Raw genomic sequence first — 15,517 nt, 5'->3', positions numbered from 1 at the left:
GAGGAAGGAGGGGGGAAAAGGGAGACGGGGAGGGAAATGGGAGGCGGGGAGGAGGCGGAAATCTTTTTTTTTCAATAAAAAATTATATTTAAAAAAAAACTATACAGACATTCATAAAAAATGGATGATGGATATTTGTCTTTGTTTAGAATGTTGGTTACAAGTTTTTATGGATAATGGGCAAAAAAAAAGCTAAACGAAGGAGATTAAATTCAGAGTTATTGTTTTTTTTAAAAAAAAAATAGAAAAAGTACATTTGGACAATGGTCTTGTTCTCTGTAAAGATTTGTCACTTGTGCTGTTTTAGTAAAAAGTGTTGTGGGACAATGAAAAAAAAGAAAGAAAGAAATAAGCTTGGCTAACTCATAAGAAAAAGGTAACTACGACTATCTAATCTTCAACCCCATCGAAGGCCTGAGAAGGGAGATAATAGTACTTGAGTAGACAGGAGATGCAACCAAGCAGCTTCCAAAGCGAGCAGTAGATAATGGAAACAATTGGCTACCTGAACAATCATCCAAAGTCTCATTCGCAACATTGAAGCAACCAACTTTGGCTAAAGCCTAGCAACTGACAGACCATTTTCAGAGGAAGGGAATTTTTCAGAACCCTCCTACCTTGTCTTGACAAGGTTTGGCAGTTCTTTTTCTTGTCTTATCCAGTCAAGTAACATGTACTTACAGCATGGAGCAGGTTGGTCTTGACCCCACAACATTCCTGCTGTTCTGCTCTCTCCACTGCTGGGATTATCTATTTGTCCTAAAATTCTGATACTAATTATGATCGATTTTCTCCTTGGTCAAACTAAAGCAGTTTTGTATTTAAGTTTTGAAGGCATGCTTTTAGAGCTAGTATACCTTCACATCTAACCCACCAGGATGATGGGTGGAGACCTTACATCTTTACCATTTTGATAAAAACAAGATGTTGTTTTCCTCAAAATCTTCACTGGAATGTCATCTGAGCCACAAAGAAAGTCTCCTAATTCAGGCTCCCTCATCACAATGCCCTCAGAGGACTATCTGATTGATTCCACATCCTGAGACCTTGTCTTCTTTGCAGGATATTTGATCACACTGTGAACTCCAAGATTCCTTATGAACTGGAAAAACCTGTTTTCAGTTCTAGTGTGATTCAATCCTAGCACACACATTTAATCCAAGGACTTTCAGCTTGAATATTGTAAAAAGAATTAAATAAAGTCAACCACAAGTCAAAGTCAGGTCAAGCAACCAATAGACAGGAAAAAAAAAAAAAAACAGAGAGTAAGAGGGAGCTAGGAGGATGGATGGAGAGATTAAAGAGATACACAGGAAGTAGAAGGGAGGGACATTCAGTTAGAGGAGTTTTGTTTGAGACAGTGCAGGAGAAAGGTTTTTGGGGGGTTTTCTGTGTTTTGTTCTTTTTTTCTCAGACATTGTTGAAGGAGGAAGGTCAGTTGGATATTTTCCCTGCCTCTTTGATCTAGCAAGTTTTCACCCCAGCATCTAGTTCCCAAATCTTTTTTTTTTTTTTAACCATTGAGATTTAGTCAAAAACATTTGTCTTCCTCTTGTTTCCACCTGGAAGAGGGAGGAAGATGTGCCAAGGCAGTGTTGGTCAGTTCAGCTGCCAATGGAAGCCGTAGCTTCTAAGGAATCGTGTCATCTGGAGAAGCCACTTTAGTTTAGTGAGTCTTCACTTGCATAGGAATAAAATGTGGAAAATTCTGCTCGTTTACATTTCTAAGATTTTATGTTTTCAAGGACTTACTCATTTTTCATTGGTATATTTTCATATGATACCAATGAGGCTTTATAACCTGATCAGTGTGCAAATCTGTACTAATTTTAGACTGATCTGTTTTAAATGTGTATATGAATGTTTTTGACCCACGCTTGAAGTGGCTTGGCCTTATTGAAACAGAGAGCAAGGGTTGTTTATAGTGTCAGAGAGGATTTTATAATTTTGCGGACTTAGATAAACCACTGCCTCAAATTCCTAAGCTTACAGTTTATGACAGTTTCAGCTGAAGATAGCAGAAACTCAAATCCATAATCCTTTATATAGCAAGGAAGTTCTTTTGCTACAAAAAAATGGTTCCATAATTGTGTGATTTTTATAAAGTAATAAACAGTGCAAAGAATCCAGTTCTCACCTTGACGTTACTATCACTCTAATTTAAATACTAAAGAGAAAATATTCACTTTTTAACTTAGGACTCTCTACTTTTTGTTAGAAAAGTTTTCACAGCCATACACGCAGTAAATAAATTAATTAATTAACAAGTAGATCCATAAACTGGATCACAAGAATAAAGATCTGGTTAGTTTTAGGAATGTTATTTGGACCAAGATCGGTGTGTATCTCGCTTACACCAACAGGACGAACATGTTAGGCTTTCTTTAGTGACATACGGGATAGCAAATAGTTCAATTGGTGACAACTGGATCATTCTGTTAGAAAGTCCATGGTTCCCTTGCAATTAATATGTGGTTTGAATCCTGCTAATTCAATTCCATGCTGAAATACCCAGCAACTCTGCCACTTTTCCACTAAGAATTACATCATGTATTTGTTGGTAATTCTTGGTTAAGCAGTGATTAGGCTGAGGTTTATAACATGCTAATTGTTTAATTTTCTCACCACTTCTTTATTTATTAGCATTCTTCTATAATGACATGCTCTTTTCACACATTGAGTATTCCAAGGTATCAAAGACAAATTTCACTGGTTACGGTTAAAACAAACAAAACGCTATCGAAGACATTCTAATAGGAAAAGGGGGCCCAAGACTTAATCTAGCAGATACAAATAAGAAACCCAGATCCCCCGAAGTTTCCAGAGGAAAGAATTTGACCAGAGATGCATGGTTAAAAACAGAAACAAAAATCAAGACAGATTATTGAGAAAATGAAACGACTCTAGGGAACAAGAGTGAGCAAGTGAGCAGATGGGAAAACACAGTCTCAAAGCTCTAGACCATGAAACCATGGCATTTCACAGATAACTTACACAGCACCACCTCTCCCACACTCTCCCCGCTGACTAACGTTCATCATGTGTTCTCTCTCCAGCCTCTGTTCCCCCGCTGCACAGTGAAACCAAAGCTGGAAGATAGAAAATGCTGAGATGAGCCAATGGAACTACAAGGTGAGAGAAGAGGTTGACTGTTGGGGACAATCACCTCTGCTCACCAATTTTCATTTGTAGAATTATCCTAGCAGACTTATATCTCAAAAGAGGAGAAAAAGAAGTTAGAGTTTCCCAAAATCATGTTTTAAGAAAACTTTAGATGCCTAAAGTCAGAAAGAAAGTTACCTCAAGTTTGAACTGGATGACATTTTAGGGGCTAAGGTAGTATTGGTCATGCTAAACCGTGTTTGCCTTTGTGTACCATAAATAGCTTTCACCTGCAAGACCACTTCTTGGTACAACATAGCTGCTGGATTTCAAGCCGTTGTGACCATTTGCCAGGCACCAGTAAGCAAAAAGGGAAAAGGGGAAACCAATGTGAAACAGGTTCCTGCTTTTCCCTTTGGTGTATTAGACTCACTTTAAAATGTCTGATGTGTAATTGACTGCCCTCTCTATATGAACAAATGAAAAATGCAGTTATTCAGCTGAGTCCATTACTACCCGGGAAAGTCGGGGTTCTGCTACTATGCTTTAAAATGAAAAGGACCATTGAGAAGAGAAAGGAGGTCTCAGACATACTGGAGAATATACTGTGTGTTCCACAAAATAGAAGTATTGTAATAAATAAACTCAATGAATTCAACTTTTTCAGATCTATCATGCTTCATGCTTTGCTTTATTATGAATATATCACAAGTTTATGCTCCATACTTGTCACTAGTAGCTATACCTAAAAATTATACAAGCTTTATATTTTGGTGTTAATTATATTTAACACAAATGAACACATACAGTACATACAAAGTACCATTTATTTGTTGAAAATTTTTAAATAAACCTATCTTAAAAAAGAAAAAAAAAATCTATTTAAAGACCTGAACTTGCCAGTCAGTGATGTCGACCATTTCAGTACAAAAAAGACAGATGCAAGTAAGTCTTTGTGAGTTCAAGACCAGCTTGGTCTATATAGCAAGCCAGCCAGGGCTATACAGTTAAACTCTGTCTCAAAAAAGCACCTATAATATGTCAAAATGTTAAAAATCATGTTAGATGTTTTGAGTCATTGGCCCTTATTTTTCCCATCATCTAGTTTTGGTGCTTCATAAAGAAAGAAATCCATTTTATGAATCTAGTAGAAAGAGTGCTCAGTGAACGACTTTCAGGTTTTATCCATCCTGACCTGAATCTAATCAGGACTGAAGTTCCAGAACAGACGTACCACATGTGTGCAGAGGTGCTGGAAAACATCAAACAATGCCTAAAAACCATGTCTTTCTCTGTGTATTGCAGCACAAACTGGAAGAAAATTCCAGAACTCAAAACATGTTCCTGGTTATAATGGGCCAACCTGCAACTGAAGTAAGTTTTCACTTGGTGCAGTAGGTCCTAGTTTAAAATTAGAGTGGGGATAGATGTTGCCACTTTCTATGTAGTCTAGAGGCATCTCGACGGAAAGATAAAGCACATATATTTTCACAACCATCTTTCTCCAGGTTTGTTGTTTATTCTCATCTGACAACATTAATGGCACATCCTCACCATGGGTAGTTTTATTCCTAAAGAACACCTAGTCCAGAGTTTATAAAATAACCACATGTGAGCTTACCTAAATAAAAATTGTTGTTATACTCAACCAATTTGTTCAACTTAATTCTTCTTTGAGTGCATAAGTCAAAGAAAATTGTGATCAGGCCTAATTATTAAAGATTATATTAATACATGCAAAGTTCTTCACTAAAATTTGTATCTCATCTTAACTTATTAAATAAAATACGCCTAAGATACCTGCAAATAAATCGGTCTGTGAATGGATATCATAAATAATATGCAAACTCCATACAAGTCTATTTGTAGACTCTGATGCATAAGCAATAATTAAATACCATCTAATAGATAATTTATTATTCAGTTGTATAATAATGCAAGATAAAAGAATTTGACCTTAGTTATTCTGGAAAGAGCCTTAATTTTAAAAAGAAAATTTCCACCCCTTAAAATGAACGTACTAAACAAATGTGCTTTATTAATTCTTGTTTCAAAAAGCTTCCCCCACATCAATGTGGAGGGCCATCCTACCACACTGTGTCTTATGGAAGCAATTACCCATAACAATGGCCAATTACATTAGGCTAAGAGGAAAATCAGGAGGCTTCAATCTGAAAACAAAACCTGAAACTGTTAAAATGTGTTCTTTCCTTTGAAAATTAAAAGACACCTTATAGACTAATATCAGTAGTAGAAGAATGCACTTTTAGAACTTTCTTGATCAACTAGATCTAAGGAGAATTTAATCACAGGGGCAAGTAAGATTTTTCTTTTTCATGTCATTTATTCCTGGTATAGAAAGACATGTCATATAAGACGTATTGTACTTTGACTATATTCCTGAGATGGGTAGGTAGTTTTTAACCCAGTCACTGTGGATTCTGTAAAGTACTGCTTCTCTGACTGACAAAAGAGATTGCCTACTTTCTCATATCATTCTGACAGAACACAGCAATGATACAGCAGTAGCATTCATGGGACCAGAAACCAGGACCTCTCACAGCTGCTGGTCGGAGTAGAGAGTGGTCACTTCCAGAATAGTGAGTGACCTCACCCAGCCAATGCCACTCATAACTCACTTTCCTTCCTTCCAGGCCTCCCATGGTACATGTGGTTTTCTCATCTTCCTTAAAAGGCTAACTAACAGCAACCATCTCATCAGGAAGAGTCCAAAATATACAAAGAACTCAAGAAATTGGTCACCAAAAGAACAAATAATCCAATTTAAAAAATGGGGTACAGACCTAAACAGAGAACTCTCAACAGAGGAATCTAAAATGGCTAAAAGACACTTAAGAAAATGCTCAACATCTTTAGCCATAAGAGAAATGCATATCAAAACAACTCTGAGATTTCATCTTACACCTGTAAGAATGGCCAAGATCAAAAACACTGATGACAACTTATGCTGGAGAGGATGTGAGGTAAAGGGAACACTCCTGCATTGCTGATGGGAATGCAAGCTGGTACAGCCCCTTTGGATATCCTATGATGATTTCTCAGAAAATTAGGAAGCAACCTTACTCAAGACCCAGCAATACCACTTTTGGCTATATACCCAAAGAATGCTAATTGTACCACAAGGACATGTGCTCAACTATGTTCATAGCAGCATTGTTTGTCATAGCCAGAACCTAGAAACCTAAACGCCCTTTGATTGAAGAATGGATAAGGAAAATGCAGTACATGTACACAGTAGAGTACTACACAGTGGAAAAAAATGATATCTTGAAGTTTGTGGGCAAATGGATGGATCTAGAAAACATCACATTGAGTGAGGTAACCCAGACACAGAAAGACAAATATAACATGTACTCACTCATAAGTGACTTTTAGACACACACACAAAAAAAAAACAGCCTACAATTCACAATTCCACAACAACACAACAAAGAGGACCCTAAGAGAGACAAACATGAATCTAATCTACATGGGAAATAGAAAAAAACAAGAGCTCCTGAGTAAATTGGGAGCATGGGGATCATGGGAGAGGGGAGCAGAAAATAAGGAAAGGAAGCAAAGAAAAACATATAGTTTAATTAAAACAATTTTTTAAAAAAGCAAAGTGGCATAAGAAAAAAAAAGAGTCACTGTTAGTACAGGCAGCCTGCTATTCAGAGCCTTCCTGTTGGTCATGCACTAATATGTGTTGCAATTTCATATATAATGCTTCACACAGATATACAATATTTCATTGTAAAGATGAAGAAATTTCTTCAACAAGACAGGAATTCTAAACCATGTCTACCTAAGGACACAATTTATACCCTGCCAATCCTGCAGCACTGTTGGCCATTTTAAAAACACTGGATATGAGAAGGCTTCTTCTTCATTCTTTTTAAACTAAAGTTTAATAGAATTTGTCATGCATCTGTACTGGTTGAAGTCTTCCAGTTTATAGATTGAATGTGAGGTAAACATGGAAGTCCTTCCAACATCTGACTCAGACTGAGAAGCCTATGGAAGTCTTCCATTGCTAGATAAATACCAGAAAGCTGTCTGAAGGTAATAGATGCCAAGCACTTTCGAACAAAAAGAAGCTAATCTTCTGCCTAGCCTCGGGCTATGTAAATTTTTCTCAGGTGAATGTGCCAAGGGTAATATATACTATAAACTGACAAATCATTTTCCTGGAACTATGCTTTGCAATAATTCTTCCCCTCGTTCCTTATAATAATACCTTGGAGAGCCAGAAGTAACAGGGTTTAAATAATGTGGAGCTGTGTGCAATAGAGGAAAATATGTGGTGCATTTCAGTCAAATGCATGAGTTTCATCTTGTCAGAAATGAACCCAACAAGCTGTAACTCTATGTTGTGTCAGAACAATAAATATTGGGGCTTTATGTGTATAGAGTGACTGAAAGTTCATGCCTGAATAAACACACATAATGCTTGCTCCACAGACTTTACTTCTGAATTCCCTTGCTTCTTGTGACTTTCAAGTAAAGAAAAGCATTTGTATTCACTTGGGACTAAAGATCAAAGAAGAGTTTGTCAACTGCTTGTAGCAAATGAAACTCCAGTAAAGAATGACCCTGTTAGTATATATACTGTAAATCAGTCAGGTCACAGGACTCCCCGAGATTGATTACAGGTTCAAAGCAAGAGAGAGGATGAAGCCAGTGCTGAACTCTAACAGTCACTAGCGAAGAAAGAACCAGGCTCTGTCTGCTGACTTTTAAACAGATGAAAGTATTAGACAAAATGAATACGTGTTTATGTGTCATGCTAGCATATAGTGCTTAGTTTGAGGGCAGGTAAAGCTCAATGCTACATGCTTTATAAAACATTGCAGATATCCAATTTCTGTCCATGTGCAAGGCTCCCTGAAAGTACTACCACTCTCCTTCCCCATCATGAAGGAAATAAAACTCAGAGAATTTTTTTTGAACCAGTAGTAGTGAAATCAGTATCCCCCTGGCACAGCAGGAGTCAAGGGCAGTTTATAGTACTACTTGAACTAGTAGTATCTAGAAACTTAGGTGTCTTCCTAAATGTTGCTGCCTAACACATTTGAAAGATATGCCCTGTCCTGTCACTAGCAGCTGATCAACTTATCCGGGTTTAAGATAGACAAAATGATATAAGAGTAAGAGAGAAGGGTGCGGTTATTTGACGACAATCCCCTTCCTGTGGGTCTTTGTTCCCTTCCCCCACCCTCAGGGAAAATCACTAAGATCCCAATAAGATTATTTAATCCTGATGACTAGGATTTAATATAACCCAACGTAACCAGGATCCTTATGGCCAGTCTCAAATACGACTTAAAAAGAGGTCCTCAGATGATTCAAATGCAAAGATATATTGTAACAGATTGACACAGGAAAGACATATCTGAAATATGTAAATAGTGAGATCTAGGGCAAGTTCGCCTATAGAATTATTCAAGTTACGTTGGAGAATGGTGGCCTTCTAGCAAAACAAGTCCAGAAAAACTATTCATTTTTGGGGGGATAGCATATGCTGTAGTCATTGAACACAATTATTCTAGAAGACAATAGGAGTATATAACATTACAAAGAACAATGGGCACAATTATATGTTCATGATTATAATAGCACAAATTATGCATATAAAATATTTGAAATTAATATATGTAATATGTAATATGTAAATTCTTAGATTTGTACTTGTATCATTCTTTATTGTCTCTATTACTTAACATTGCTTATAAAAAAATATAACTAAACTGAAGTTATAAATGCTTGTATAATCATAAAAAGCAATAAAAAAGCTTTACCTAATGAACCAAAGCCAAGATCACGGGTATGCCTCCGTGGTTACTTTAACATATGAACAGTGCTAGAGTTCACCTAAGACTCAACCTGTCACTGTGAGGAAATGCTTAAAGCCTGTCCTTTCCCCACAGTGAACCCAGGAAGCGTGACTCAGAGTAAACTTAATTATGCTTGTATCCAGACATGCTTTAAGCTGCTTCCTGTCTGGGTTGTAGCTAAACCACACAGCTGATCAGAAGAAAGCCCCTAAGACTCTGCAGTGGGAACCACAAATTACAGGGATCATTGACAATGACTGCTTTGTCACCATATGGCCACGTTGGTGTTTGACATATTTGTTGTTGTTGTTGTTAAACAAAAGTATAAACCCCTTGTTGATTTCCATGGGAGGCCTTACCCTATCTAAATGAAGACAGAGGAGGAGTAGACGGGCATTCGGGGTAAAAGGGAGGTGAAAGAGGAAACAGGAGAAGAGGGAGGCAAAAGTGTGGTTGGTAATTAAAATAAAAAGTAAAGAAATAAATAAAAACTTTATACAAATTTCTAATTTAAAACTATTAAACCCAGGTCTCTCATACGCTGGGCACGCACTCTACTACTAAGCAGCAAATACAATGAGCGGAGCAGGTATGTTGGAATGAAAGAAAAGACTGCACCGAAGGGTAGGCCAAAATCACAGAAAGCATTGTAAGTCAAAATACTAGCAAGCTGCAGTTCTCATGAGGACCAGCATGCACTGGTCAGCATTCATGGGATGCTACAGGTAGCACTGTCTAAATGAATTTGGTCAACTGTGTGATGAATCCACTCACCCCACAGAGAGCAAATGTTGGCTAATTGTCTTTTGAATGGATTAACAAATGCTGTTCCTTTGTTAGTTATCTCCTTTAGGAGAGGAGATAACTAAAGTTCTTCCCAGGCATATTTTCTGTATGAGGGCAAATATAAACCTCAAATCTAATACATTACTGGTCGCGGTGTCAAAGGGCCTCAGTCAGAATGCTGTGGTCAGCGAGTTATGAATCATCCCATCAGCCCTTGTTTCTTAAGAAGGATGCTAAGGGCTGCTTCTAGATGTCCCGAAGGTAACAGCAGTGTGGCCTGCAGCTCGTACCCACAATGGTTCCCCATTGTTAAACACAGGGTTTTTCCTGCCGTGAATCCTTCAGCATTACAGTAGAGCAATAGGTTTTGATTTATCTCTCCTTCTAGGTTCTGTGGACAACTTAAATTTGGAAATTGAAAACTGATGTTAAGTAATGGCACACTTTTCCAAGCCAAGCACATTCCTTACAATAATCCAAAATAAATGAAAAGTGTAATATCTTGATTTATGCCACTGAAATTACCAATTGTGTCTTCTTTGGAGAGATACCATATGGTTATCTCTACACACAGGATCCAGACCCAACAATGTCTGCTATCTTATTCATTAGAGGGCAATCGGCCAAGGAAAATTTTTTGACAATCTGTTTTAGAAAGTTTCATTCTTCTGTCTCTTTTACCGTCTAGCCACTCAAAACATGGTAAACGAAAACAATGGCAAGCCCTGACCTTCCCCACTCACAGGCAGCATAGGAAAGACCGAGACTGGGTGGTTCTCTGTCTTATGCAGCATGTGAGAGATCAGAAAGCCACAGGAAGGATGTATACCAAAACAAGTCTGAGGGGAGAAATAGGGAGGCAATGTAATATGCCCAAATGTAAGGAAATTAAAAGATAAAGGTAGGATTTAGAAAAAATAAAGTCACGATTGTCAAGTTGGGAGCATAGACCCCTGCCCCTCGCATCTATCCCAGCCCTCAGGCCTGGTCATGACTCTAAATCCCAGCAGGCTAGGGTATTTAAGTGATCCCCCAAAAGAGGAACATGTGGTCTCCCTTTCTTCCTCCTGGTGGTCACATCTTTGAGGCTTCCGGTTCCCCCTCAGGGCCACCCGAGAGCGCAGATCTCCCATTAAACCTGGATATTTCTTAATTTGGCTTGTTTTGATTTGGCTTGATTGGGAATTTTTGCATCGGCAAGGAGCTAATATTAGGAAATATTCCTAACAATGATTATATTGCAGTTCACAAAAGACATCATCCCTTGTTTCTGAGAAACATCCATCCCCCTGTCTTTGAGAGAATGCATTTTCTTGCAATTAAGGGAATTGGGTCAGAGTGCAAAAATGATGGCACCCTTTTTGCATTGGTTCAGGCCACTTGAGTGTGGTTGATCTGAGTGTAACAGCTGGAAGCGACCTGAGCTATTCAATGACATTGAGAATAAAGCAAATAAGGGGGAAACCAGAAGGCCTTGTTGGAATAAAACAGGCAATGCCTGAGCACAGGAAAAGAGCAAGACTAAGAAAGCACAGCCCTGATCAGGCAGAGTTTAAGAGTCTTCACAATGCTTGAAATTAATAAGATACCTGAAGAAGAATCGAGTTTTCAAGTGTCATGGAAATCTGCAGGCTGGCAAGTCTTGTGAGGAGAGGAAGTTGGTGGGTTTTAACAAGTTTCACTGGAATTATTTATGAGAAGGAAAAACTGCCATTCCCAAAGCCTGCTCATTGGAGAGCTGTAACATCCTTCCTGTGCTATCTGGTTCCTACTGTGAAGTGCAAAACTTGCCAGGCTCTCAAGTGGGCACCAAGGGAAATGGCTACCACTGTGCAAACCATCTGCCCACAGCACTTTGAATCCTGTAATGTTCGCTATGAACATTACTATCATCATTACCGTCCTCAGGACTTGGCTATGAAATGGTTTTTTGATGTCTTCTAAAGAGGTCAAAAAAGGAAATTCTATTTCCAACAGTTTAGACTCCTTGTGGCCTCTGTGAAACAGGGCAAAAGTTGAACCTTGCATCTCAGGTGCCCAGTGAATGTAGCCAGTGTTTCTTGTGTTTAGCCAAAGAATCAGATTAAAGGATGCATTCAGGTCAGTTTCTCAAACAAGCAGAACCTGAAACAGTAGCCTAAGGTCAAAACCATGCCACTGTTTACTTAAAGGCTGCTGTGTGTCTCGAGGTCACTGATGTTCTACATCCACTGTGTACCCAGAGTCTGGTGGTGCCTTCAAGCTCCACCTTGGCTCCCTTTGAACACTCTTGTTTATAAATATAAGAGTAAAGTAAGAATTAGGTTCCTTCTTTGGGTGAATGTAAAAATCAGATTCTTTTAGTTGTTGTTTGTCTTTCTTTATTAAAAAGATGACTTTACAAAGCAGCGAAAACTCTGGGCATGGGTTCCATCCTGTGTAGAAACACATGGTTACCAAATACAAGTCGTCAGTACTGGGACAATGTAAAGGCAAACTGTTTACCAGGATCCAACCTGAAGCTTATACTACTAGAGGCCCTGAGACCCATCATATGACCTAACAGAGGTACAGCTGTCCTAGGGATCTGCCTAACATTTCCTTGAGACAGAAAATAATAAAATTATAGGCTGTATTGAAGACTATAGAGAGCTTCTCCTGTGTTTGTTTTTGCTGGTTTCTTTTGGAGAGATAACACAAATTAATTGAGCCTATAGAATAAATGCACAGAGTACCTTGACCTCTGAGATAACAGACCAGGATGGCATGAGAGGAGAATTCCTAGCTGTGTCTGAGTTAGTGTTGCATCTTTTTGCTATAAGGATGCAGGTCCCCACCAACCTCTGGAAAATAGGAAGTGATGTATTTGGAGAATTTAATTGAAATAAATCTGAGACTAGGGCAGCCCCAACATGTTCAGTCATTAGTATGTGTCATGATGTTCTAGACCCTCAAATAGGCATGTTCTTAGTTAGCAGTTAATTCTCAAAATGTTAGTGATATTTGCTAGGTGGTGCCAATTTTAACTAACATTACTTCTTTATACTTTGAAATTTCTGCTGTTTTCCAATGATATTTTTAACCATCCTCATTCTATAGTTTAAGAGCACTAAAAATCTATGTGTTTTGCCAGGAATGTGGCTCAGCAGATAAAGTGTTAACCACCAAGTCTGATGACCAGAGATCAATCCTCAGGACTCACAGGGTAGAATCATGTTAGGAGAGAACCAAATTCTGCATGTTGTCTTCTGAGTATACACACACACACACACACACACACACACACACACACACACAAATAGTTTTTAAAAATTGGGAATGGGAAGGGCTGGAAAGATTGCTCAGTAGTTAAGAGCATTTACTGGTCTTCCAGAGGACCCAAATTTGAAACCCAGCACCTATGTTAGGCAGTTCAACAGAGGAACCAAATCTGTAGCACAATTAATAAAAACCCAGAGTCAGATTTGGAGGTTCAATTTGAAAATTTTATTTTTAAAATACAAATAAAATAACACTACACAAATCCCTCATCTAATCTTTGTGAAGGCATTCATGCTGAATCTCTCTATCTGTGTTTATGTATGTGTCTTTTTCTATGTCTCTCTGTCTCTTTGTCTCTGTCTTTGTCTTTCTGTCTCTCTTTTCCTGTCTTTCACACACACAAACACACATACACACACACACTCACGTGGTATATACTCACAAATACACACACATACATACGTAAAATTAAAAAACTAAACTTAATTTTTACAATTAATGTATTTAAATGGGTGGGTGTATCTTCAAAATGGAGCTATTCTATCATTCAGTATTGCACAAATAATCATGCCAGAGGCCAGTCTCATTCCTAAACTGCCCTGGAGAATAACCGTGAAGCATAAGAAACCATACAGAAGGCTTACAGACACAAAGCTTGTCGTTTCATTTCAGACCTAAGAAAGGAGTGTCTTGTCTGTCTGAAGCCCAGCTTTGTGAGGCCTTTTGTATTTGCAGAGTATAGATGACATTTGTCAAAGTGGGTAACCTCATCTCTGGGTTACTTCCTCAGTCGCTGAATGAAAAGAAATCTCTCCCATTCAAATGATCACTGCAAAATGCTTAATGGCTGACATCTCTCAGAAGAGACCTGATTGTAACTATAAATGCTGTCAAAAAAGCCCAGAGCTAATTCTGGGCTCACACGGCTGATGGGAGAGGACCAGGGGAAGGTAGGGAAAAAAAATGTCACATTCACTTCAGGAAATGCAGAAAAGTCTCAAGAATGGAATAATAATCACAGACATTTCATTCCATTTCATTGCTGCTATCCAGAGATTTGCTTTGCTCTTTGAATACAGACCCTTTACTTGTAGTTGGTAACTCTGTATGTACCATTACCCAATCTTCAGTTTTCCACTGTGAGGATCCCTAACATCCTATGAAATACCAAATACCAGCTATAAACATTGTGCTCAGCAGCGTGATTCGCTCGTCATCCCACTGGAGTGATTGACTTTGCTTCTGATGTTACACAATTGAGACATGGTGATGAATGAGTTTATATGTCTCGGTTATATTTCTGTATTCTTACAGTATCTTCAGAAACCATCCATTGAAATCCACAGAATAACCTAACACATAATATTATGTCGCTTTTCTGAAAAGTTTTACCATGTTATACTTGTGATTTGTCATTTCTTGTCAATTGCAGCAAAGTTAAAGGCCTTTAACATTAAACTTCACGTGAGAGAATACAGTGTGACCTCAACAGAGGCCTCAGTAGCCTCATAACTGAGTTCTGGGCACATTTGCAAATCTCTTTACTCAAGGGCAGTTTCTCACAATTTGTTTTTTGTTTGTTTGTTTTTCAGGTTTTTTTTTAATTTTTCAAGACAGGTTTCTCTGTATTGTCCTCATTTTCTGGAACTAGCTCTGCAGACCACATGGCCTTGAACTCACAGATGTCCCTCTGCCTCTGCCTCTCAAGTGCTGGGATTAAAGGTGTGTACCTGACTGTTTTTTTTAACTAAAAATATAATTTTTATTTCCCCTTCATTTTCCTCCCTCCAACCTCTCCTGTGCATTCCACTTTGCTCTCTCTCAAATTCACGTCCTTTATTCATTTCAATTGTTGACTTACAAGCACACACAGACAGACACACACACACACACATACACACACAGAGAGTTCTCAGCTTGTATAATGTTACTCATATATATGTGATTTCAGGAGTGATTACTTGATATTGGCTCCACGTTAAATAAATAATTGCAAAGACATTTTCTGCCTATTGCTGCAATATTTTCAATGTAGAACTTGCTGTGTGACCAATATTCAATAAACATTTGTCAATGTAGTGAATGAAGATTCTGCTCTATAGAACATTATGTAGACATGTCCAACCAAAGCAGGTTCACAAAGAGTAGATTAACCCATGTATCTATCTTATGTGATTACCAGCCACCCACTAGGAGATATTACGATTCCAACTTAAAAGAGGAGTTCGTTGAAGTTCCAGGATTTGCTTAAATGTATAAGAAGGTAGTAATGACAATGAATTGTAAATATACAGATGTTTCAGCAAAAATAACAAACCAAAAAGACACAGATACATTATAGGTGTTCAGAGCTCCATAAATGCTCAGGTCCCTGCACAGTGGAAGTGTTAACAGCCCCCAGAGCAGCCTAGAACAGCTGTGAAGTCTAGAAAGAACTCATGTGGGGCAGACGGAGCTGGGAGGCGCAGGCGCCGGCAGACGGAGCTGGGAGGCGCAGGCGCCGGCAGACGGAGCTGGGAGGCGCAGGCGCCGGCAGACGGAGCTGGGAGGCG

At 38.5% G+C, this 15,517-nt stretch overlaps 1 long non-coding RNA gene across 1 annotated transcript in view; it reads right to left on the bottom strand.

Moving 5' to 3' along the window:
• LOC126491632 (uncharacterized) overlaps positions 1-3,096 on the bottom strand; it is a 53,371-nt gene extending 50,275 nt beyond the window's left edge. Inside the window, exon 1 of the long non-coding RNA XR_007589427.1 lies at positions 2,995-3,096. This is a non-coding gene — a long non-coding RNA (uncharacterized lncRNA). The remainder of the gene's footprint in view (positions 1-2,994) is intronic.
• Positions 3,097-15,517: the final 12,421 nt, after the last annotated feature.

This window comes from Alexandromys fortis, unplaced genomic scaffold, assembly GCF_014885135.2.
Source record: "Alexandromys fortis isolate MF-2015 unplaced genomic scaffold, M_Fortis_MF-2015_v1.1 scaffold_22, whole genome shotgun sequence".
NCBI lineage: Eukaryota > Metazoa > Chordata > Mammalia > Rodentia > Cricetidae > Alexandromys > Alexandromys fortis.
This window is presented reverse-complemented; position numbering and strand designations above follow the sequence as displayed.